Raw genomic sequence first — 27238 nt, 5'->3', positions numbered from 1 at the left:
TGGGAAAAGCAGAAATAAGCAGTGCAAGATGGAGGCAAATAGCAATATTAAAAACTTTAGGATGAAAAAAGTCATCCTACCTTTCTGTGTGACTTGCTTTCCTGATGTTATTGACAATTAATATTTGGAGCTGGAGCCGAAGGAGGATGTGTTATCTGAAGTCTGCTGAAGAAAAAATACATGTATTGTTGTCTTTAAAATATTATTTCTTCATTTGTTTTTGTTGTTCTCTTATTATCAAAAAAATAACTTTTGGATTGTTTTAAATGAGTCATTGTTTGGTGAGTTCCTCATCAATTTTAAATACTGAACATTTGTAGGGCTGTGCAAATATGAAGAAAGCATTTCCACAAAAAGACAAGTGATAAAAGCTGTGAGGGTATGGAGATAAGTGAAGAATCCTTGCACACTGTTGGTGGGAATGTACACTGAGACAGCTGTATTGGAAAACAGTATAGAGAGTCCTCAGAAGATTAAAACAGAACTAACATATGATCCAGCAATCCCACTTCTAAGTATATATACAAAGGAATGAAATCAGAACCTTGAAGAGATATCTGCATTCCCATGTTTACGGCAGCATTATGCACAATAACAAAAATATGGGAAAAAACTAAGTGTCAATGGATAAACAGATAAAGAAAATGTGGCAGTGCACACACACACACACATGCACACACATGGTATACTATTCATCCTTAGAAAGAGAAGAAAATGCTGGCATTTGGGACAACATGGATGAACCTGGAAGACATTATGATACGTGAAATGAGCCACACGCAGAAAGAGAAATTCTATGTAATCTCATTTATATGTGGAATCTAAAATGTCAAACTCATAGAAGCAGAGAATAGAATGATTGTTACTAGGGGCTAGGGGTTCTGGGAAACAGGAAGATGCTGGTCATAAGACATACACTTTCAGTTATTAGATTAATAAGTCCTGGCCGGGCGCGGTGGCTCAAGCCTGTAATCCCAGCACTTTGGGAGGCCGAGACGGGAGGATCACGAGGTCAGGAGATCAAGACCATCCTGGCTAACATGGTGAAACCCCGTCTCTACTAAAAACTACAAAAAACTAGCCGGGCGTGGTAACGGGCGCCTGTAGTCCCAGCTACTCGGGAGGCTGAGGCAGGAGAATGGCGTGAACCCGGGAGGCGGAGCTTGCAGTGAGCCGAGATCGCGCCACTGCACTCCAGCCTGGGCGACAGAGCGAGACTTCGTCTCAAAAAAAAAAAAAAAAAAAAAAAAAGTCCTGAGGCTCTAATGTACAGCATGGTTCTTGTAATTAATAATACCATATTATTCACTTGAAATATAATAAAAGAGCATATTTTAAGTTTCCTCACTACACATACACTAAATGGCAATGATGAAAGATGATGGTTGTATTAATTAATTGGACTGTGGTAATCAGTGCATAATGTACACGTAAGTCAAATCATCACATTTTACACAATGAATAAATACCATTTTTATTAATCTTTTAAATATTTTTAAATTTTAAAAAGAATTTAATTTTTTTGGGAAAGACAGAGAGCATCTTCAAACTTCTGAAACAGGTTCCTAGATTCCAGGCATTGGGAAGCCAAGAGACAAGACTAGTCAATGCCCTACGTTGACTCACTATCTCCCTTCTTCTGCATTGCTTCATCCTAGAACCTGGGGACACTGAACTTCCAAACTCAGCAGCGGCCTACTCCAGACATGGCCACAGCCCTGACCTCAGGAATGATGTCACAGGCATTCCTAGGACAAGTTCTCCTCGCTAGCTTTGTGTTCACTTTGTTACCTGTCCAACTCTGTTTTTGTTTTTGATTTGTTTTGTTGGCAACTCAACTGTCTAGACTCTTGCTTTGTTTTTAATGATTGCATTCCAGTTGGAATTCTAACTCTAGTGGCTGAGTTCTGCGTTTTTTTTTCTTGGCTCAGTTCTATGCTCAGTGATCTGGCTTCTCGGGGACCCATCCCCAGATCTCTGTTCCCTAGAGCAAAGTTCTAGCAACTTCCTGCCAGTTTCTTTGATGCAGACTGTCCACTTATTTGGTATTGGTCCCTAACTATCTCCCAGTTATCTTCTCTATCCTGGCGAGTTGACAGGTTTTCTATCCCCATTTTGTTGTAGACTGAACCACCACTAGATAGCATGCTGAAATGCAAACTATTGGAATTGTATTAGGGTGAGAGGAAGCATCATTTTCAGGTGCTAGAAACCCTTAAAAGATTAAGAGAGAGAAAAATAGACAGTTGATAGAGATACTTATCAGCTGTATAAGGTGCATAATTTTGCTTCTAATTCATAGTTTATTTAATCAGTTAAATTAGAATAATAGGAATTTGAACATGAGATGCTTTGGGATGAAGAGAAGTGTCCAGCAAGTTCTGTGTTTGTGTGATATCTTGTCACATAGAGATAAAATTAAACAATAAAAAATAAAAACCAAAAAGTTGGCTGCGGATGCCACACTGCTCTGTGTGTGTGTATGTGTGTGTGTGTGTGTGTGTGTGTGTGTGTAGGGGTAGGGATTTGAACAGCAAGTGTACAGATCTGAGAAGTTAAAATAGGAAAAGGGTGGCAGGGAGGAGTTCAGGTAATACAGAGTTAGGAAGGTTGACAAAAATGAAAACTTACTGCTTATATATATGTTTAAGTTTGTCTTTCTCACTGCTCACTTTCTTAAGAGACCAGATCACATTTGCTAACCTTTTTATTAGAAAATCAGGAAGGTCTGTAAGAGAAACTCCCTGGCAACATTCTCACAGAAAAGCAGAGTTGAATGAGACCTCATGGGCAGGATGCCCATTCATCCGCAGTTGTCCAAGACAGTCTCATTTACAATTGTTGACCCAGTGTCATCATTAATATTGCCCCCAGACTTTCTAAAGCAGCTCTGTTTGATTAATGATAAACCAAGCTAACAGCACATTGTACACTTAAAACTTTTTCACACCATCAGAAATGCTTGTAGGTGAACTCACAATTAATCCACTACCAAGAAAGTTCCTTCCATTATTATACCAATCTACCATTAATGTAGATTGAAACATTCAACCTTCCACTGATGAGACAAAATCGACTTCACATTGGCTCTGCTTCCTCCTTTTGGGACCATTTGAACAAGTCTGATCCTTTCATCACATATTTAAGAACAAAACTATGTTCCTCCAAAATCTTTTATCTCTAAGCTAAGTCTTCCCACTTCCACCATCAATTGTCATTTGGCATTTTCCTCTCCATCTTCACATGGACAGCTCGAAACCACATAAATTCCAGTTTGTCAATATTTTATTCTAATCTTTATGCTAAAAATCAATGCATATTCTTCACTCATGGCTTGATCAGCTTTAAGTTAGTTATCTCTTTTTTTGCTGCAGATAATACGGCTGCATTTATGGGACCCATGGCCAATTACTTTCTCTCACATTACCCCATCTCAGGTAAATATATTATACCTTCCTAATCAGGTGAGAGACAGGTAAACCTTCAAGTAACGTTTGATTATTTTTAATTCTAAAATTATGAAATTAATTTTATTTTGAATGTGAATGAGGAATTTTTCAGTTATTATTACTCAACTCAATTGTGTTAGAGTCAGTGTGTTATTTGTCTGCCAATATTCCTTGGGATCCCTGTCTTGAAATCCTGCAGGTTCATGACCTTTGAGAGTTCTGTGGTGTGCAAATTGGAAAAGTATGTCTTTCATATTCTCATATTGTTCTGCCTAGAAAAATGTGGGATGTCGAAACAAAATGACTGGCAGGAAGACAATAAACACAAAATTCTACAGCTTGAGAACATGCTATTGCTTCTTGGAGCTGGCTTGATATTTTCATGAAAGAATAAGGAGTTTTTCTCCAATTTTTTTTGCAAGCTGCTGGATCATGTTGAAATAACTCCCTTTTCATTGTTGTTGATTCTGCAATCTCTTCAGCAATCTGGCTTTATGGTAAGTACTACAAGAACCCCAGAGAAGTATGTAGGTATTGTAGCTCAAAGACAACCAGGTATGTGCTTAGCTTTTGAGGAAAGATTTGACAGAAAGGATATTTAGAGACTTGCACAATATGGATTTCAGAAACTCTTTTCACTCTCTACTGAGCCCAGGAGATCAAACTGTTAAGCAGTTATGGTTGTTAAGATCACGATCAAGGTTTCCACTTCACTTTGCTTAGGAAGACAGAGAGATGGCATAACATGGCAGAAGAAAGACTGGTAATGTTCCATGTTTTAATTGCATCATTTGCTCATGTGTTTCTCCATGAAATAAACTTCCTTGCTGGAGGGATTAAGGAAACCATACCTTTTGCAACATCAATATTGATGAAGACATGATCCTTAATTTGAAGGGCTCATTTTCTGGCAATGAAGACAAGTGTTTAAGCAAACTATAGTATAATAATAGAGACCAATTTCAACTTCTAATAGGAATTATACCTTAAAGCAAATTACTATTTTTTTTTATTATTTCAGAGACTCAAAAGTGGCTAGTCTGGGAGTTATAGAAAACATGTCGAAAATATATCTCCCTTCTCCATTACCATTAAATTCAATGACACAATCTCTCCCTTGAAAACTAAATCTAGTAGTTAATATCTATCAATTTCCTGAAATGTACTGTTATATTAAAAGTCATGCTCTCATACCGGAGTTCATCTGGGTTTTCCTGACACCAAAGTAATGACATGGAAAATATCATCATTTGACTGTTTGGCTTTCAGATGTTAATAGTTATATTTTAAAGCATTTCTACTATATTTTAAGCTTCAGTTCAGTGATTGTAATTGCAAACAAAACTAAGCCTTTTGTTCAGAGTAGAGGTAAACATCTGTGAGATAGAAAAATGTGATTTGCCATTTAGGATGGAATCCAGTCTCACACCCTGTTTCTGACAATAGAATTAAGAATTATCTTTCATGAGATAATCATTGTCCTGCTGGACCTAGCAAAATAGCACAGCCACTGTGCTTTCAAATAATTGAAAATCAATATTTGGATATCAGAGAAGCTCATTTTTCATAAATTACCAAAGTCGCCTCATTTAAAAAGTTATAAGTAAGGTACATTAGTCCTTTTCACACTGTTGATAAAGACATACCGAGACTGGGCAATTTACAAAAGAAAGAGGTTTAACTGGACTCACAGTTCCATGTGGCTTTGGAGGCCTCATAATCATGGAGGAAGGCAAACAAGACAAAGTCACATCTTACGTGGATGGCAGCAGGCAAAGAGAGAGAGCTTGTGCAGAGAAACTCCAGTTTGTAAAACAATCAGATCTCATGTGACCCATTCACTATCATGAGAACAGCACGGAAAGACCCACCCCCGTGATTCCATAATCTCCCACTGGGTCCCTCTCACAATACATGGGAATTATGTGAGCTACAAGATGAGATTTCTGTGGGGACACAGCCAAATCATATCATTCTGCCCCTGGCTCCTCCCAAATCTCATATCTTTACATTTCAAAACCAATTATTCATTCCCAACAGTCCCCCAAAGTCTCAACTCATTTCAGCATTAACTCAAAAGTCCACAGTCCAAAGTCTTATCCAAGACAAGGCAAGTCCCTTCTGCCTATGAGCCTGTAAAATCAAAAGCAAGTTAGTTACTCCCTAGATACAATGAAGGGTCAGGCATTGGGTTGAATACAGCCATTCCAAATGGGAGAAACTGGTCAATACAAATTGGCTACAGGCCCCAAGCAAGTCCAAAATCCGGAGGGACAGTCAAATCTTAAAACTCCAAATGATCTCCTTTGACTCCATGTCTCACATCCAGTGCACACTGATGCAAAAGGTGGGCTCCCATGGTCTTGGGCAGCTTTGCCACTGTTTCTTTGCAGGGTACAGCCTCTCTCCTAGCTGCCTTCATGGGCTGGTGTTGAGTGTCTGCAGCTTTTGCAAGTGCATGGTGCAAGCTGTCAGTGGATCTACCATTCTGGGGTCTGGAGGATGGAGGCCCTCTTCTCACAGTTCCACTAGGTGGTGCCCCAGTAGGGACTCTGTGTGGGGGTCCCACTCCACATTTCCTTTCTGCACTGACCTAGCAGAGGTTCTCCATGAAGAGCCCATCCCTACAGCAAACTTCTGCCTTTGCATCCAGGCATTTCCATACATCTTCTGAAATCTAGGCGAAGGTTCCCAAATCTCAGTTGTTGACTTCTGTGCACTTGCAGGCTCTATACCACATGGAAGCTGCCAAGGCTTGGGGCTTACACCTTCTGAAACCATGGCTCAAGCTCTATGTTGGCCCTTGCAGCCATGGCTGGGGAAGCTGGGATGGAGGGCACCAAGTTCCTAGGCTGCCCACAGCACAGGGACCCTGGGCCTGGCCCATGAAACCACTTTTTCCTCCTAAAACGTCAGGCCTGTGATGGGAGGGTCTACCGCAAAGGTCTCTGACATGCCCTGGAGACATTTTCCCCATTGTCTTGGTGATTAACATTCACCTCCTCGTTACTTATGCAAATTTCCACAGCTGGCTTGAATTTCCCCTCAGCAAATTGAATTTTCTGTTCTATCACATTATCAGGCTGCAAATTTTCCAAACTTTTATGCTCTGTTTCCTTTTTAAAACTGAATGCCTTTAACAGCACCCAAGTCACCTTTGAATGCTTTGCTCCTTAGAAATTTCTTCTGCTAGTTACTCTAAATCATCTCTGTCAAGTTCAAAGTTTCACAGATCTCTAGGGCAGGGGCAAAATAACACCAGTCTCTTTGCTAAAACATAGTAAGAGTCACCTTTGTTCTGGTTCCCAATAAGTTCCTCATTTCCATCTGAGACCAACTCAGCCTGAACATTGTTGTCCATATCACTAATTGGCATTTTGAGCAAAGCTATTCAACAAGTATCTAGAATTTCTAAACTTTTGCACATTGTCTTGTCTTCTTCTGAGCTCTCCAAACTGTTTCAATCCCTGCCTGTTACCCAGTTCCAAAGTTGCTTCCACATTTGTGGGTATCAACAGCAGCACCCTACTATACTGGTACCAATGTACTGAATTAGTCAATTTTCACACTGCTGATAAAGACATACCTGAGACTGGGAAATTTACAAAAGAAAGAGGTTTAATTGGACCCACAGTTACACGTGGCTGGGGAGGCCTCATAATTATGTTGGAAGGCAAGGAGGAGCAAGTCACATCTTACGTAGATGGCAGCAGGCAAAGAGAGAGAACGTGTGCAGAGAAACACTCGTTTTTAAAACCATCATATCTTGTGAGACCCATTCATTATCATAAGAACAGCATGGGAAAGACCTGCCCCCGTAATTCATTCATCTTCCACTGGGTCCCTCCCACAACACATGGAAATTATGGGAGCTACAAGATGAGATTTGTGTGGGGACATAGAGCCAAACCATATCATAAGGCATTCCTATAAATGAAATAGGATTCTCTTGTAAGGCAACATTAGCTCATTTTCATTGGTCTATCCATGTGGACATTGAAAATTACACACAAAAAGTGAAGATACGGAATCATCTCTTTTCTTCCCAATTGTACCCTACAACTGTGAATGTTGTTCCATCTGCTAATGCTATTACTCCTAATACTAGCACCATTACTTTTCTTCTACCACTGCTTTCCCTTCTATTACTAGTGATGATAATAATCACAGCTAATACAATGAGCATTTGCTGCATGTCTGGTGTACCTTTAAGCATTGTACATAAACTGGCTCGTTTAGTCTTCATAATAACTGCATGGAGTTAGATACTAATATAATATCCATATTCTAATTGTGAAAGTATAGGCAGAGAGAGGTTGAGTAAATTGTCTAAGGCCTAACAGCTTGCATTGAACCCAGAGCACCATGGCTCCAGAACAACTGTTCTTCCCATCATGACCGGCTGCCTCAGAATGAATCTTTACCTATGCCAATAATTGCAAATGGATATATTTATTACATAGCTCAAGAATTCTGGACATGTTTTTAAATGAACTGTTAAATATTTTCATAATGAGCTATTCATAGAAATTATTATAGCTAACTCATTTTGGAATAATTTTGTTACCCTATGGAAAATGTTTTTGAGCTTTTAATCATATTATTTTTCTCAAAGAAGCTGAATTAACATTATATATAGTCAAGGTTTAGCCTCTAGAAATGTATCACTAACCAACAAATTAGGAACACAGTAGTTTTACTATTCTGGCCTTACGAATAATTTTCAAAAGGTCATTTAAAACTTTTTTGATTTCATTTTAATTTGACATGAATAATTTGACATAGGCCTACATGTACAGTAATGCTCCTTTATATATTCCAGGATCCCCAGTGGATGCCTGAAACCTCAGATAGTACGAACCCTATGTATACTACATTTTTTCCTATACATACATATTTATGGTAAAGTTTAATTTATACATTAGACACAAACAGATTAACAGCAATAATAATGAGATATATCAATTATAACAATATGCTGTAATAAAAGTAAAATAAGGGCTAGTTGAACACAAACACTGGGATACACTGAGAAACCGTTGATCAGAAAACCAAGAAGGCTACTAAGGGACTAACTGGTAACTGACAGGTAGCACGTACAGTGTAGATACACTGGCCACAGAAATGATTCATGTCCCCGGTGGAATGGAGTGGGAGGGTTAAAGATTATATCATGAGACTCAGAAAGGCAAGCAATTTAACTTTATGAATTGTTTACTTCTGGAATTTCCATTTAATAGTTTTGGACCCCATTTGACTGTCGATAACTGAATGTGTAGAAAGCAAAAACACAGTGGGTGGGGGTTGGGTGCTACAATATACATATGTGTAGATAGGCAGATATAGAACTAATAAGAATCAGTTATTGCCTTTTTAATCTTTCAATCTCATGAAGAAAATAAATACATAAAGTATAATAGTAATAAAACGTGTGTATCATTTTTGCAATGAACAATGACTACATGAAAACCTTTGTTTTGTTATTTCTCTAAAAATAGTAAGAATTTCTTGGCAGGTAGAGAATACTTCTTTCCTCGTATATCTCTAAAACATAGTTAAGGTTTTGAAATGTAGTAGCTATCCAGAAATATTTATTGAGTGTTGAATCAGCCATCATATAGATTATATTTTATCTGTAGTTGTTCATGCATCTTAAGTATCTTGATGTTTCCTAAAAGGTGTCATAAATTTCACAGAATGAATAGCAGTTCCCACACAATGATGAATGTTCACTTTGGGAGTTGGAAAGTAGAAAAACAATCTGAAGTTTTCCCAAAAGTGCACAGCATTATGATTTTATGAATGAAAATTGTGAGCTATATGCTCCCCACAAAGCAAAAGGATCTCTAATAGCAAATTATTTATTTTATTTGATATTCAAGTCAACTTCATTTGTAATTAGTAAGTCAGAAAGGCAATATTTCTAATAATAGATAGTTATTAGTTTAGTTTAGGGGTAAGTCTCAGATTTTTATTCTTTACTTTCTTTTTCTGTCTTACACAAACCTTAGAGGGATGTGATCATCTCCTGATGCTATTCTCTAGAAATAAAATTGGGAATGTTTTATTGTATATAAAGTTGGCGATAAACCTATATTTAACTCGTGCTGTTTGAGGACTTTCATAGTCCTTACTGCTAGGACTTTTTGGGGCAAAATCATCGATCCATTGGCCTTCCTGGGACCACAGCAGTCAATACGTCAAACTAGTCTCTGAAGATCAAATTAGGGTGGTTGAAGGACAAGGCAACCATATATCTCCCATGAAGGACTTGAGCTCATCAAGCTAGTTTATTTCTCACAGTCCTCTGCACTGTTTAGACTGCAAGGCAAGCTTTCACTTTTTAAAAGATCCAGAACATTAAATTAGTGCTGGTACCAAATGCAGTCTTCTGCAGTCAGCCACAGCACCACTAGTTCAAAAACAACATTAAAAAAAAGATAGGAGGTTAATAGAAATGCAAGAAAATAAAAGAAAAGCCTTACTGAGATAAAATAAGAAATCGCCGCAGTCAAAGCTAAATTTCTGAATCCTGTCTAATAATGGATTAAAGGAAATCGTTATTAGGTGTACCACGAAGGAGCATACTCTGTATAGATCTATACAGACTCCATGGGGGAAAAAAATGTATTACCATAGATCACAGAAAATGTAATTATATAATATATTGTCTAGGAATGCAGACTTTTAAATTGAACTGCTACAGGTATAGACTTTAGAAAACAAAAAGAGATTCAGAGAATACCTGTCTATTTTCTCTCTGGAGGTGTCAAGTTTCGTCTGTCTTTGAATGATTTTGGAGTCAACATTTAGGGAAAGAAAGTCCCCTTGTATTTCCTCTTTAGGTCAGAAAAAAATTGTAGAAATGTGGCTATTTCAGGGTGGAGTAGGCAATAGGTCTTACGGTACCCAGATGCATGTCTCAGCATTTATTCTCTGCATTTCACTTCAACAGCTGTTGCCAGCTGCCTGAAACTGCCAGCTACCTGAAAGCTTAATAACTACCTGAATATGATGTTCAACACTCAGGATGACAGCCTGCATCCCCGAGACTAGGGAGCAATAATTAGTTTGATGATTTTCATTGATAAGTAAAATTGGTAGTAATGCTACTTGGTAAGTCCTGTGTTAGCTGTGTTATCCAAATTATCTAATTTATTCTTCTCACCATTGCTATGAAACAGGCCGTATGATTATTTACATTTTACTGTTGAAAAAAACCCAGTGATTCAGAGAGGTTAAATAACTTGCCAAAAGTCTCTTAGCTCACAAGTAATGGAACAGGGACTCGAATCCAGGTCTCTGACCATAAACTTTGGGCTCTGAACTGCTCTTTCCTACAATACTGTATTACTTTAGGTTCTAGGTAGGTCAACTAGATCGTTGCTAATATATAAATGTCCAGAAAAGATGTTAGGCCACCATGCATGCCTTGAAAAGCAAGGGTACAGTGGGAGGGGTAAGAGGGACTTCAAGAAAACTATTTAACGTGCCTGACACCTGCCTGCGGGACTGTGGGAGATCCTGTGAACACACTGTCAAACACTTAGCCCTAAGAAATCTAAAATCTAGAGGCTGGGTATGGTGGTCCTTGCCTGTAATCCAAGCACTTTCGGAGGCTGAGGCAGGCGGATCACCTGAGGCCAGGAGTTGGAGACCAGCCTGGCCAACATAGAGAAGCCCCATCTCTACTAAAAATACAAAAAATAAAAACAAAAATAAAAATTAGCCAGGCATGGTGGCGGGTACCTCTAATCCCAGCTACTCAGGAGGTTGAGGCAGGAGAACTTCTTGAACCAGGGAGGTGGAGGCTACAGTGAACCAAGATTGTACCATTTGCACCATTGCACTCCAGCCTGGGCAAAAAGAGTGAAATTCCATTTCAAAAAAAGAAAAAAAAAAATCTAAAATCTAAAGGATAAGAAGCTGCTCCCAACAGCATTAAGACGGAAATGGAAGACAGAGATTCGTATTTCCCATAGCCAGATGTGTACATTTTATAGAACTGACCAGGAGATGAATTTAAAGGAGACCTTGACCAAAAGCTCTTCCTGCAGCAGAGAGCACCAACTTCAGCTCACAGTTGTGCCATGCAATTGAGAACAGCCTGCCCTGTCTTCCATTCTCTTATCCCAAATTTACTCTACTGTGGGCTACAGAGAAAGTTTCAGATATATGGATAGGAAGCTGGACTGGAGATGGAGACCATCCTGGCCAACATGGTGGAACCCTGTCTCTACTAAAAATACAAAAATAAGCTGGGCGTGGTGGCACATGCCTGTAGTCCCAGCTACTCGGGAGGCTGAGGCAGGAGAATCACTTGAACCTGGGAGGCGGAGGTTGCAGTGAGCCAAGATCGCGCCACTGCACTCCAGCCTGGGCAACAGAGCGAGATTCCGTCTCAAAAAAGAAAAAAAAAAGAAGAAGCTGAACTGCAAGAAGAGGCAGGAGGAAGAGAAGGGGAATACTAGGTGGGGAAGAGAAAAGAAGCTGACAGTGCCATCTGCACCAACATGGCCTTCCCCGAATGAAGCTGATAGAGGGAAGGGTTAACCCTAAATAAAATTTAGTAGATTTTTTTAAAGTTAAAATAGGAATATACATTTTAATTACTAAGCTGAGACTATCCTTGGGCCCAAAAGTTACTGCGGGACTTTGTATTCTCCAAGAGTGACATTAAAAATCTATGTGATTTATTCAACATGCCTTCCAGGGAAGGGTCATAAATAGCCTAGAAGATTGAAAGTCTCACTGAAAATGGAGACTAAAGTTAGTTTGTGCTTTGTTTCATTGTGTTTTGTCTATGATTTATCAGTTTTTGCTCTTGAACAGTGTTAATTTATGTGAAGCACTTACACCCAACAAATCGTAAGACCTATATAAGCATAAACTATTATTCTGTTATTTCAGTGAAATGGTTTTGTATTTAACTCCCCAAAGCAAAAAAGCGTTTGTGGGATCAAAGCCACAACCAAGACTTATTTGGGGATGAAGGAATTTGTCATGCCCAGGGACGTTCTGGCAGGGCTTGAAAAGCTGAGTTAAGAAATATTGTACAGGCGGGTGGACATACTTGACTCCTGAGCCCTTTCATGGTTGTTAACAGTCTTGTCATTCACAATTCACAATGCTCGTCCAGGGTCAAGTTAATTGTCTTCTCTTAGGAAGGTCTCTGACCTCATTTAGGAGAGCCTCTTTGCAACTTGGGATTGTTAAACAAAAGTATGTAGTGGCTTGTTTCTCCTACCAAACTCTGTTGGGCATTTGGATATTGACTTGGTGGGGAGAATTAATTAATCTAGAAAGGATGAATACACTGTTTAAAAAGACTCGCACAAAATACATATACAAATGCATATATGTTTTCCTGCATTGTACTGTAGAAATAAAATAAATGGACAACAATAAAAAGGCTCATTTGCTTTTAAAGTATTCTTAAATAAGAATCTATCGAATTATGTTATTATAAGCAAACAGGAAGAAGTGGCATGATTTGATGACATGACTGGTCTCCCCTGGATAAATGGATGACTGTGCTAACTTGTGAATGATGAGAAGCAGAGGACAAAGAGAAGGACAAACACATGGAAGGCAAATACTCTAAGCAGAGAAAACAGAATGCATTAAAAGATGGGTGTAAAGGAAATTTAGAAGGCTTCTCATACAAGGTAACCAGGACTATTCACTAGTCAGTTCATTGGAAAGGTACATAAAATATACATTGAAGATTTTAATTTTTCTTAAGTCATGTAAATTTATTCATTCATTAGTCTTTGCCTATAAGACAAAGGCCTTTTATTTGAGGATGATATTGACTGAGTTCATACAGTGAATTAGACAGAGATTTGTTATGAGTTTCTACTGTAGGCAGGAGCAGAAACCAGTGTTCCTTTAAAGAAAGTTCTCCCATTCTTTACTAAGGGAATTTGATTTCACCCTGTAGTTCCCAATTACGGGAGGTGGTAGTGAAGGATTTTGCAAGTAATATGACAAAATCGTAATCTAAATTTTAGAAAAAATTGATATGGCAGTGATGTGAGAATTAATTGTAAGGACAGTCTTGAGTCCAGTATATGTGTTTTCATGGCAATTCAAACATAAGAGAAAGGAGTACAGGTAAAGGCATAGAGAAATTGTATGTATTGCAAAAATAAAGACGATAGAAATGAGGGGAGTTGGTGTTAGATTGCATTGGGGTAAACACATGGCCACTAGCAGGTCACGGTATCTGGGTGCCTTGGCGTATATCCACTAGATGTACACGAGGGATATTGAAACAGACCCTAACGCAGGTAGTGTGGAGGGGAACAACCATTATTTCTGTCTTACCTCGTTTTTTCATGTGTCGAGTTTGAGACAAATAATGAGACAGTCAAGTGGAGGTGACCTATAAGTGATACAGCATGCTCTGCCAAACTTAATGCAACAAGATTATTTTCAAATTTCTATGCACTTGTGGGATTCACAGTAGTCTGGCAGTTTTGTTCAAGCCAGTTTGGCTGAATGCCTGGAAGACTTGGGCCTAGAGGCTCAAGGTCTTCACGCCACAGTTGAGTGTGTTGGGGAATCTGGCAGCACCAACACAACATGGCCTAGATTCACAATTTTTGCTCTCTACGAAGAGTAACTGTAATATTTCGAGTAGGATGTCAGCACATTATAGTCATGACTTTGAACAAGTGTCTGACATACTTGTCTTCCTTAGTAAGTTGAGATAATATTTTGTATCCATATTAATGAATTTCTATGGATGCTGTTTGGATGCCAATCTGCTCTCCTTAATACACCTTTTTAAAGGGCCTGGCTTAGTGAGAAATAAGACAATGCCTCATTTGAGAAAAGGGACATTTTTAGGTGTAGGTTCCCTGATAGATACCACCAGTTCTGAAAAATAGGAGTTCATAGCTCTTCCAAGCCTCAGAAATAAAACCTCAGACTTTATTTCCCCCAGCACTTTTTCAGATGAAGTCAATACATTCTTGTTCAAATAGAACAGCTGCCAAATATTCAAATCCCTTTTTTCTTTTTCAATATTCATGCCTTAAAAAATTCAAGCCTTTTAGCCAGCCATGGTGGCTCACGCCTGTAATCCCAGCACTTTGGGAGGCTGAGGTGAGTGGATCACCAAGGTGGGTGGTTCACTTGAAGTCAGGAGTTCAAGACCAGCCTGGCCAATATGGAGAAATACCATCTCTACTAAAAATACAAAAATTAACCTGGTGTGGTTGTGGGCACCTGAAATTCCAGCTACTTGGGAGGCTGAGGCAGGAGAATTGCTTGAACCCTGAACCCTGAACCCGGGAGGTGGAGGTTGCAATGAGCCAAGATTGTGCCACTGCACTCCAGCCTGGACGAGAGTGAGACTCTGTCTGGAAAAAAAAAAAAAAATGCAAGCCTTTCCATGAATCAACATTTCATTAGATACAAAAACTGAGATTTTAAAATGACTAAATTCTAAGTCAGGAGAATCCTAAAGATTTAGGTGGGAAGGGTTTACTTCACTTTAATAATGTAATTTCCGGATAACCATAAAGAATGTTCCCAAATTAACTCTAAATGCACGAACAGGGACTAATAAATGTTTTGCTCTTAAGAGACGAACTGCTATTAGGTTACCTGGTGCTTTTGAAAATCCACTGAGTTATGATTCTACTCTGTCTATATACCAGCTAATTAAGCAAGAACCTTTGACTCAGCTGAACTTGTTTCCAGATATAAAGAAAAGAAAACACAGGAACGAAGCCCCAATTAAATGTTTCTGCATTCTGATTTTTGCAATTTTTTCCAAGGGACAGGATATATCCCAGTCTACCTTATATCTGTTGGCTATTTATAACTGTTCTAAAAATAGAAGCCTATGGCTGACTTTCTTACAAAATTTGTTCATAATGCAGCCATGGTACCACCACAGGGACTTCCAAATAAAAATGAAGGTCAGTGATCATTATTTAAAAGACATAGTTGATTGTGTGCTCTCCTAGACAAGCAAAGGCAAAGACCTTCATAGGAATCCTAAATTAACCCCATGATTAAACCCAGAGTCCCTGTAGCAGTGCTACTTAAAGTGTGGCCCATAGACCTGCACCAGTGTTTGTTTATTTCTTCCAGTACACTAAGGAGGTAAGTGCAATAACAGTAAGCATTTAGGAACTTCCAAAATCATTTGCAGAGATTTTATATGCATTGGCTTAAATAATTTTTTTTTTCAAATTGGGGCTTCCATATTGTAAATATTTTATTATTTCAATTTAAAATTAATTTATTTTTCCTTTATTTTACAAAGTCTGAATCTACAACTGATTAAAATTGGAAAATAATTTTCAAACATATAAAATATGTTTTTCAAATAATTATTCTTCACAAATAGTTTGAGATTCCTTTCTCTAGTCATGAGATGATGAGTTGGATGTGGCCTTAGAAATGAGAGATGTTAAACATACGACTTAATCTTTCTAGATTTCAATTTCCTGGTCCTCAAATGTAGTGATAGAGCAAAATCTGGGGTCACACTGGCCACTAGATAAGGGACACAGACGTTTGGTTTGTGTGCCAACAAAAATGAATTGGGATGGTTTCAGTCAGGGAGTATTCTCACCAATTAGGACTCAGATTTCTCCACTACCTGCCATGTCACAATGGGATGTGTTTATATTACACCTGTGATGCTAAAGATGTGTGAGTTTGTGACCTCGAGACTATGACTGGTAAGTTTCCTTCCAGTTCTGTGATTCTGATATTATGGAATAGGAATTAAGGTCATATGTCGTTATTATTATTATTATATATTTTTTTCTTTGAGAATATGACCCCACAGAGTAGCTGTAGTTAAGTTTTCTAAACTAAAGCCCTGGATAAGGTTGGACTTTGAGCAATCAATACTCAAGTCATCCTCCCAAGTTAAAAAGAGCATTTCCATCTGTGTATACTTTACATGTAGAAGCATTTCCATCTGTGTATATTTTACATGTAGAGGTTCCACGTAAAGTTTCATTTGATAAAAGGGGTTCAGAGAAATAAATTTTTCAATAAAATTGCTCTAAATGTTTGAATCCAGTATAGTTTTAACTTGATTATATTGCATATGTGTACCTGGTCTGCTATGCTTGGCACACATCAGCGCTGGGCATAGAAAAAGCACCAGCCCAGTTCATTCCTATTTTACTTGAAGGGATTAACCACAAAGTCAGCCAAGCCACTCTTTTTGCAAGATTTCCCCCTAAATATAAGTGCACACCAATAAGGGAGGGCAATGGCCCCATCTGACAGATGGGAGAAGCAGCAGGGACAGGACTCATACATTATTTTATAGCCAATGCTAGTTGGTCATGCATATAATTCAACACAAATCATGATTAATAAACAAATGAATGGGATGGGTGCTAGAAATTATCGCTGCCCACGTACATCATACAAAATTAAATCTGATTACCTTTTGAAAGCAGGCATCAGTGTCTCTTATTTCTTAATAAAAACTATGTATTTATATTTTTATCTAATTCTCTTGTTTTTAACAGAGAGCTGGTATAACCACATTTTTTCCCCTCTACAGAGTTCCAGTTCTATGGCAAGCTGAGTTCTGTGTACGTAGGAAATTAAATTAAATTCAGCAAATGAATGAAAATAAAATTAGGAGAAAAAAGGAAGGGAAAAGGAATGAGTTGGAGAGAACAGATAGATGAATTTTGCTACACTTGTATATTTCCTTTCTGATTTTACTCACAGATTGATTTTCATTATGAGCTTTGATGAGTCACTGGGACAAATTACGGTGTGTGACATCGTCAGCCTAAGATACTGCTTTGATCATGGCAAATACACAATATGTATTGCAGCACTGTTTCTATTTCTAAAATTTGCTTACTATTTGACAGACACTAAATTTGGCATTTGCATGCTATATTGCGCTTAAGTGTAACATGATACTATTATTTTAGATATTATTTTTATTAATTTATATATATAATAATTAAATCATAACAAACTTAGAAAATGTGCCATTGGTCACGAAGCTAGTGTGTAACTACATTGTTAATCTCAGCTCATCTCTTTCTATCCTATGTTTATCTCCAGGATACACGTGGAGCCACAGAGTGACTGTGCTTTCACACTAGGTTCTGAACTTCTCCTCTGTCCAGGCATGTACAAGCTGTTCAGTCTTGCTTATAGGAAATATACAGATTAATAGTTTGTGTTTGCTTTCTGTTATGTATGTAATCACAATGTCTGTTACTGAACTTGATCATGTAGCCTTGTTTTGGCTACATGACCCAGAAGGTGTAAAACCTCTCCCTGGATGAAACTTGCTTTCCTGAGACCCAGGCATTTTTGTGTGTGCCGTGTCTCACTATTCATTGTCAAAGCATATTCTGTGTGACTAAGGAAGACATTTGGAAGCTGTACCCAGATGCCTTGGACTTCCCTAAGGATTGATTGTGATTGCTTTCTCCTGCTGATCATCCTTTACCTTTAATAAAGCTTTATTTAAGTATACTTTGTGAAGTCGTATGAGTCTTTTTAATAATCCAGAAAGTCATAATTGATAGAGTTGACATTGAAAGTTCCCCCTAATTCAAGTGAAATGACTACAGCTTTGCTCAGGAGGAAAGAAGAGGAGAAAAGGAGAATGAAAAATCTTTGGTTACAAAGCTGACTGCTGAGCCAGCCCCAGTCTGAGATTAAACAAGCTCTGAGATCATTCACTGTAAAGATTTTTCAATTGAATTTAGAGGTAATAGATCCAGAGCCAGGGGGATAGCTAAATGGATAAGGAACAAGATAGTAAATATAAAACCACATCCAGAGAAATTAGAAGTGCAAAATAAAGTTGCAGCTGATTACTGCAAGTCTAGGAATAGAGAAATGAACCCAATGAAAGGTAGAAAGGTGGCAAGCACTTACTTAACCCATCATTCTGAAATAATTGTAGAAGTGTAAATTTCCAAGCAGGAAACTACTGAAACTAGGAGATATCAGGAAATTGACTAATTTCCTGGGCAAATACAAGTAGCACCCAAAGGGACCTTAAAGGCAATAGCTTTTATATAGTAACAAAGTTTGCAATTTTATTGTCTCTGGACACAATGGGTAGGACACAACATTTGGTTCCAAATGATCATAGCCTTGATGAATTCAAGAACTTGATACACAGCAATTGAATCTACAAGACTCTCAGTTGGTATGGTTACTATTATGCTTGTGTATGCAAATTCTCATAATCTTACCCCTAATTTGTTAATCTGGATTAAAGAAGAAATTCAAGCATTCTTAAGCACGAATAGAAATTTTCCTCGTCCTATTCCATTTTGGTTTCAAAATGGAATATTCCATTGAGGATGTTAATATGTTGAGACTATAAGCCACGATGAATTGGTTAATATTGCTGTAATAAAGGGAACTCCTCTCATACGCTGTGAGCTTCATATGTAACCTTGTTATAAAAGGGAAACATTACATGAAGGAGTATGTCATGGTATTGCCAGTAACTGCAGTTACTAAACTGCAGTCAGGACTGACCCATGTGACTCAAGTTATTCGGAAGAGAAGAAATAACATATTTGAAAGGTAAATAATATATTAGGTAAAGTGAAGTCTTTAGATGGTTAATAAAGACACTGAAAATGGAGAATATGAATAGGCTGCCTTCCAAGGCCATTGATGGACCACTGCCCCAGACTGGGCGAACTCTTCAGGCATTAAAAGAGCTATGGCATAGCAACCCAATTTATCCTAGCCTTAATTAATCAAAGAAATCTGAAGGAAATGCGCAAATAAATCCACAATTCCTTTAAAACCAGGTGGTATAAAGTGAAAAAAACGCTTCAGTTCTGAGGGGCCATGACAAAGGTATTGGCAAAATCCCCCACTGGGAACTTAGGACCTTCTCATTTGTGGGGGTTAAATTGTTTAGAGCTGATGAAAGAACTTCGCTGTATTTGTTAAACAATGGTGCACAAGGTACTATTACGAATAAACCATTTAATAAAAAATAAATATCAATATGATTATGTCATGGAATTATAGCATTATTACTGCAAAAAATTTAAATGCAAAGTTATGAGCCTATATGAAAATTTGTGAAAAGAAGTTATGTGTGACAGTTGTGCCACCACTTGCTGAATATATTATTTGCATGGATGTAATGTTTGCATGAGATTTCTTTCCTTATCCAAGCTGTTATGAAAATGAATGTGGGTAAATTGGTTTTTGGTCCGGTTTTTAATTGCATATGCTAGATGAGAACTACCTAAAGGAACTCAACTGGTTAATTTGAAACATCTGGGATTAGCAAGAGATTTCAGTCCTAATTGCAGATATATGAAGTGCAGTTGAACTAGTGTCTACAAAGTCTGTGTTTAGTATTCTCATATGAAAACTGGAAGAAAACTGGTGGGTCTTGGAGGTTAACAGTGTATTATGTAGGCTTCTACAAAGTGGTGCCTTCAATAGCATCTGCTGTACCAGATGGGAGTTAATAATTCAAGCCATAGAACAAGCTAAAGAAAGTGATCTATTCAGCTAATTCTTTCTTTACAATTACTATTTTGGAGAAAAGTCAGCACCAATTTCCATTAAGTAGGATGAACACCACGTTTACTATTATTTCACAAGGATATTGAGAATTTCTTGCTTAGTGTATAGTTTAGTGAGAAGACTTAGATTCGGTGCAATTGAAAAGCACCATCATTCATTACACTGATGATATAATCAATATGTGATATAATGTTCGGATCTAAAATCAATCTAAAACTGAACAACTGTTCTGTATAATTATATAACTATCATTGGGGGTGAATGAAGAATCCTTGTAAAAAATGAAAAGCTACAAGTGTCAGCACAAAGAAGAAATTCCTAAGAATAGCTTGACTGAAGCCACTAGTGACATTCCATCAAAACAACCAAAATTAAATTGTTTTACTTTCTAGGTCAAAACTTCAAATAAGAGTTTAGCTGCCATACTAAGATTTCCCACATTTAAGGATTCTGCTAGCCGCTATTTATAAAGTCACACAGAAAAAACTGAATTACATAGTGTTCTGAATAGCAAGTCTTTATTGGAACTCTGAAAAGTCATTGCTCACTCAAGCACATTGAGAGCTTAAAATACCCATGCTCAGATGGTATTAACAGTGTTGGCACTCACTGCTCACTGGCATGTATCACCTGTCAATGACCACTGGGATTTTAAACTATTAAGATGCCTAAGACGTCTACCAGTTATAGTCTCTTCAAGAGGTAGTTTTGGCTTATTATGGACTGAAATTGCATTTACTACATAAGCATAATTTTTTTTGAAACTTTACATATTGAGGACAATTGATACAGTCTAGCTCTGTCACTTTCCAAATCTCATTTTGAATGGTAGCTCCCATAATGTACTGGAAGGGACCTGGTGGGAGGTAATTGAATCATGCGGGCAGGTCTTTCCCATGCTTTTTTTGTGACAGCGAATAAATCTCATAAGTTCTGATGGTTTTATAAATGAGAGTTCCCCTGCACATGTTCTCTTGCCTGCAACTATGTAAGACATGTCTTGCTTCCTCTTCGCCCTCTACCATGATTGTCAGGCATCCCCAGCCATGTGGAAATGTGAGTCTGTTAAACCTCTTTCCTTTATAAATTACCCTATTTCGGGTATGTCTTTATTAGCAGTGTGAGAACAGACTAATAGAGCAATAAAAAAGTTTTTTTTTTCCCATGGTACAGGACACAGAACTCAGAAATAAGCCTGCACACCTACAACTATCTGATCTTTGACAAACTTGACAAAAATAAGCAATGGGGATAGGTTTCTGTATTTAATAAATGGTGCTGGGAGAACTGACTAGCCATATGCAGAAGACTAAAACTGGACCCCTTCCTTATACCATATACAAAAATCAACACGAGATGGATTCAAGACTTAAATATAAAACCCAAAACTATTAAAACCCTGGAAGACAAACTAGACAATACCATTCTGGACATAGGAATGGGCAAAGATTTCATGATCGACATGCCAAAAGCAATTGCAACAAAAGCAGAAATTGACAAATGGGATCTAATTAAAACAAGCAGCTTCTGCACAGCAAAGAAAACTACCAACAGAGTGAACAGACCACCTACAAAATGGGAAATTTTTGCAAACTATGTATCTAACAGAGGACTAAAATTCAGCATCTATAAGGAACTTAAACAAATTTACAAGAAAAAAAATGGACAACCCCATTACAAAGTAGGCAAAGGAATGTAAATATACCCAAAGTAAGGTAAATCATTCTATTTTAAAGACACATGCACATGTATGTTCATTGCAGCACTATTCACAATAGCAAAGACGTGGAATCAACCTAAAGGCTCAGCAGTGATAGACTAGATAAAGAAAATGTGGTACATACACACCATGGAATACTATGCAGTTATAAAGAAGAATGAGATCATGTCCTTTGTAGGAATATTGATGGAGCTGGAGGTCATTATCCTTAGGAAACTGTTGAAGAACAGAAAACAAAATACAATTTAAAATTAATTTATAAATTAATTTTATAAATCAGATAAAGCTCTGTAAGTGGGAGCAAAATGATAAGAACACATGGACAACACACACTGGGACCTATCAAAAGGTGGCAGGTGTTCAGGGAGAGGATCAGGAACAATAACTAATAGATACTAGGCTTGATACCTGAGTAATGAAATAATCTGTACAACAAACCCCCACGACACAAGTTTATCTATGTAACAAGCCTGCACATGTACCCCTGAACTTAAAAAAATAAAAATTAAAACAAAGGCTTTTCCTCATTAAATGGGAAGAGAAAAATATGGACCATGACACAGAGGTAACTATATGAGATATCCATTGCATACATGAATAGTGACTGTGATTTTAAGTCATGCCATTAATCCTTCTGATTTACCTAATCCCACAAGTGAATGGGAACCCACCTTTGGCCAATTACTAGAGGATGAAAAAAAAAAAGAGTTAGCATGGTTTTCCGATGGTAGCTCATGGATAGAGGGTCAACACTTGAGTTGGAAGTCAGCTGTGTTACGACTGATTTATGGCCATATTCTGACTGAAAAAGGAAAAGATAAATTAACCAATATGAGGTACTAAGAACACTAAGGGTATTGGAAGAACTAGATAGTGAGAAGGAGAAGAAGAAGAAACAGAAGGAAGAGGAGGAATAGGAAGACGAGGTAGAGGAGAGCCTGAAGAGAAAGATGTAGTTAAGAATTATGCTGATAACTGGGACACAGCCAAAGGACTAGTAATAGGTTCTGAAAAAGGAAAGCCTTATATAATTAGATAATAAGAACCTCGTGTGATGATACTATGTTTGTGATGATACTATGTTTTGAAAAGCATTATAAGCATAGAAAAGGAGAGTTAAAGAGGATAGTATGTTATACTTGTCAGAAAAACCCTCCCAAATTTGAAGGGGAACTGGAGCCAACAAGTGGGTGCCATCATCCATTCTTCGGAAAGGATCATGGAGTGACATCAAAGACTGAAGGATGTTGTGGGCTTGCATACCCAGAGAATCCAGGCCTGCCCCTAGGTGGTAAGTGAATTACATTGGCTCATTGCCTGTGGAGGGGTGCTGATGGGTTTTTACTGGGATAGATATTTATTCTGAATTTAGATTTTCATCGCCTGTAATGGTAACAAATGTTTTAAACATGATCAAACTAAAGCAAAAAATATTGTTCCTTTTGGACCTCCAGGTTAGATAGCATCTGATTAAGAAATCCATTTTCCTGCAGATGCCAGGATATATATAATATTTTGTTGTCTGAAGCGTGTATACAGAGAATTTATCAGAGTGCTTCATCACTCACACGGTACCCACTTACCATATTGCAGGGCTGACAAGAGATGAAGAGTGGTTTGCACAATTTCAATAACACGTAATGAGATAATATGCCTGGTATTACAAGTGGGTCTTGTGTGAATATATATTGAAGAGTCCTGTGCATTCTTTCAATAATCAGAAAAGACACAAGTAGAACAGATAATAAGTGGAATTTCCAGGATTTGAAGCTAAATTTTTTATAATTCAGGGCAATTAACCACTACCAGGTATACTTCTAAACTGAAATGTGCATATTAGTAGAAAGGAATTTACTACTGAGCCTTAGATATACTTCTAAACTGAAACGTGCGTATCAGTAGAGAGGAATCCTGATCCTTCACTGAGAACAGATGTGGTGGCTGGAAAGACGGAGTATAAGCACCCGAGAACCTGGAATGAGGAGAGATCCTCTGAATGGGAGAAAGGCACAGATCAGAAAGATAATTTTGTGTATCCCACGGCTTCCCTTAGAGCTGCCTTGTTTTGGGCCATGGCTGAAGCCTATTTTAATATTGACTCATTTCGGTGGTTGGAACCTATTTTTAAGATGCCCTATTCTGTATTTATTAGATATTTTTTGGGCTATAACTTTATTAGATATTCATGAATTAGATATTCATGATGTTTTAAAACCAAAAAAGGCAATTTTTTAACTCCTTTATAAATTGGTGAAATCTATGTTAGTGGAAATGAAAATAATTACTGTTAATATAGAATTCAAATAGGTTTTAGAACAAAACATCTCAGGATTGTATTAGAGGTAACTAAAAACTGTGCCCACCCACATTCATCACATTTGAACCATCCCTGAATTTTAGCCTCATAGTTTTTCAATGGGAGATTTTTTAAAAGTAATTGATATAATATTATTGTATTATGAGGTCATTATATGAGGCATATAATAACAGAAAATTATTATCATAAGTCATGAAACTATAGCAGACTTTGGATTTATATAGTGCAAACAAAACACTTTTGGGTCTTTTTCAGAAGCCCAACTACAAAGACATTTTTAAATGGAAAATATTCTTTTCTATCCAGGTGGCCTAATATGGATTTATTTTGACATTGGATATCTCTTTTATTTGGCATTAGATACTTTTTTAAAATGTACAATTATTGCTTAGCTACTATGTGTTAGGTGCTAATCCAACCTGAATATGTGTTTTACACCTTTGCCTCTTCTCATCCTTATAAAATCTCTTCAAGTTGGAAATTATTTGAGATTTTAGGTGTGAGTGGGCTCAGGTGGTGTTGAGGGAAAGAGTGTTGATGAATGTTTTGGGATTTAAAAGTGAAGAAAAAAAGCAACCGAGATCACTTGTGGCATTTTTCAAAATTAGGTGCGAAATTGCTTCATTTGTTAGGCCACTGAATAAAACACACATGTAAATTGTATTTGTAACTTGTACATGTGTCATGTAGCTATGACATAAAACTATACGTTTACATCTGTGTTATATAATTCCCTACTTGGAGCTTTCAATTAAATTTTCAAGTCTAATCTCTTTACCCAACATTTCCTTTTTGTCAGTGTTCCATATTGACCTTAATCAAAATGGATTGATTGATGTCCTTCTTTTTTTATAATGAGTCCCTGAGCCAAAAATCAGATAAGCTCTGTGAAACTTTCTGCTGCTATAGACTATGACTTTTCTTGCTGAAAAGGCAAATAATGCAAGGGCCTTCCTCCAAGGGCTTTGGCTCTCATCTGATAAATCTTGATAAACTAAAGGGCACAAGAAGTGAGAAGCATTGTGTGTACTTTCTGGGCCATCGGCTTGTCGGTGCTGTTACGGAAAGCATTCAGACTCTTGTGTTGGGCTATTGGGCTGCTGTTAAAAATATACACATTGTGAATAATGCCGAAACAGCCCTACCAAAAGGACTGGCGGCTATAATATGAATCCTTTTTAGACTATCCCACAGGAAAACTTTTCAGGTGGAGGGTGGTGATGGCTCTTTCCGTGCTGGCTATTTTGTTCTGTCAGGATTCATAAGAAGTTGAATTAATTAACATTTGAAAATACATGGTTACTCTCAGGAAGAACTTTAACCACGTGGTTTTAACAACTACTCAATGTCAACCTTTTGTTAAAATGCTGTCCTAGATTTGGGTTTTGAACTGCAAAGTGGTTTAAGGTCTGAGGTACAAGAAATGTTACTCCAGGAGGAGGAGTCCAAGAAAGGAGATTTTGACCTTCTAAAAAACCCTGCATTTTTCAGCTGCATACTAGAAGTCTACCAGGTTGGCATAAGACTCCTGTCTTCGTGATAAAAAAGTGCTTGGTGTTCCATGTGATTGATTAAGTACATAGTATTTATTTGTGTGGTGTTCTTTGGAAAGTTAGAAACTCAAACTGCTCTGGGAATAGGCTCTTATTTTGACCAATGCCATAAGCAGTCTGTAGGAAGAGCTAAGAGGTGAAATGATAAAGGCCGGATGTAAAAGCTTAGAAGATATTCACCAATGACAAATTCTGCTCCAAAGAATCGAAAACTAGCTGTGAGCAAACCTCTCCTGATACTGAGCCAAAGTTTACTTCCTCATAACTCCTACCACAGGTATTAGCTCACCTGCTAGGACCACAGATGACAAATCTAGTCTTTCCACATGACAGTTTTTCAAGTATTTGAAGGCAACACCTTCTATCTCCCATGATCCTTCTCTTAAGGGAAAATACCTCCACATCCCTTAAAAATTAAAAAAAAAAAAGGTCTTCAGAAAACATGGTTTTGAATTCCCTCACCATCTTATCCATCCTCTCCTGGATAATTTAGTTTATTTATAAATTTCTTCAACTGTTCGGGTTTCAGAATAGACGTCAATGTTGCTGCCTTAATCTTATTTCTCTACTGCAGATGTGTTCCTTTAAACAAGAGGTTTAGTTTACTTAAAAATTGAAATTCATTCTTGAAAGTGGTACCATACAGTGGTAACATGGGGTCCCATGAACGGTGAGAGTCCTTTGAAAATCTTTCATATGAGCTTCATGCTCACTGGCTCAGCTATATCTGCATGTACCCCACCAGTGGGAAGGAACTTTGGGTATTCATTCATGTCCATTCGCTGCAAACACACATCAGAATAAGACTGGATTCCACTAGGGGGGTGTAGTTAAAACACAATACGTGGAGTTAATACTCTTCTCTACACCCTCCCTCGCTCTCTCTCCTTGCTTATGTCCTCCCCCTTTTCTCCTTTGTCCATCACATCCTGGCCGTAGGATTCCCTCCTTATTTTACTGTTTGCCTTATTGTGACTCGTTACCACCACTTCATAACTAAGAGAAGTACCCAGACATTTCATCTCCCAGAATTCAGAAGTTGAGGCTGAATAGTTGGCTATCATCTTGAGAATGTTTACACATCTATTATCTTAAATCCTGATGTTGTTCAACATAATTATTGTGTATGATTGAAAATAACACATCAGTGATTTCTGTTTTTCTGTTCTGTTTTTTGTTTTTTGTTTTCTTTACTTTTTACTGGTGTTCTTAGTTTTTCCAAACCAATATGGTTTATTCTCACCTCTCTGTATCTACCTCATCTTGTTCCCCAAAATAAATACACACATTATAAGATGAACATACATTTAAACAAACAACCATAACCGCAGTTTCTTTGGATGCCATTTGGTCACAGAGGATTCCCAACCAGCAGGTGGGTATATCAAGCTACTGACCAGTAGGGTTCTCTTACATTCTTTTACTATTTCTACATATTATTCTACAAAGAAATAAGTAAAACACTGAAAAGCAACATGACGAGCCCACTCTATCACTTGAAGGTTGATGGGAGACAATTCTTTCCATGCTGAGTGAACTGAGGGCCTGTCCAAGGGTCTCTCTGGGGAGGTCTTCTCTTCCCAACTCCCCATTCCATACTCATTCCACACTTCAAAGCATATTTCCTTTACCAGAAGCAGCACACGCCCATCCCTCAAGTACATTTCTC

The sequence above is a fragment of the Macaca thibetana genome, chromosome 12 (assembly GCF_024542745.1).
Source record: "Macaca thibetana thibetana isolate TM-01 chromosome 12, ASM2454274v1, whole genome shotgun sequence".
Classification (NCBI taxonomy): Eukaryota; Metazoa; Chordata; class Mammalia; order Primates; family Cercopithecidae; genus Macaca; species Macaca thibetana.
This window is presented reverse-complemented; position numbering follows the sequence as displayed.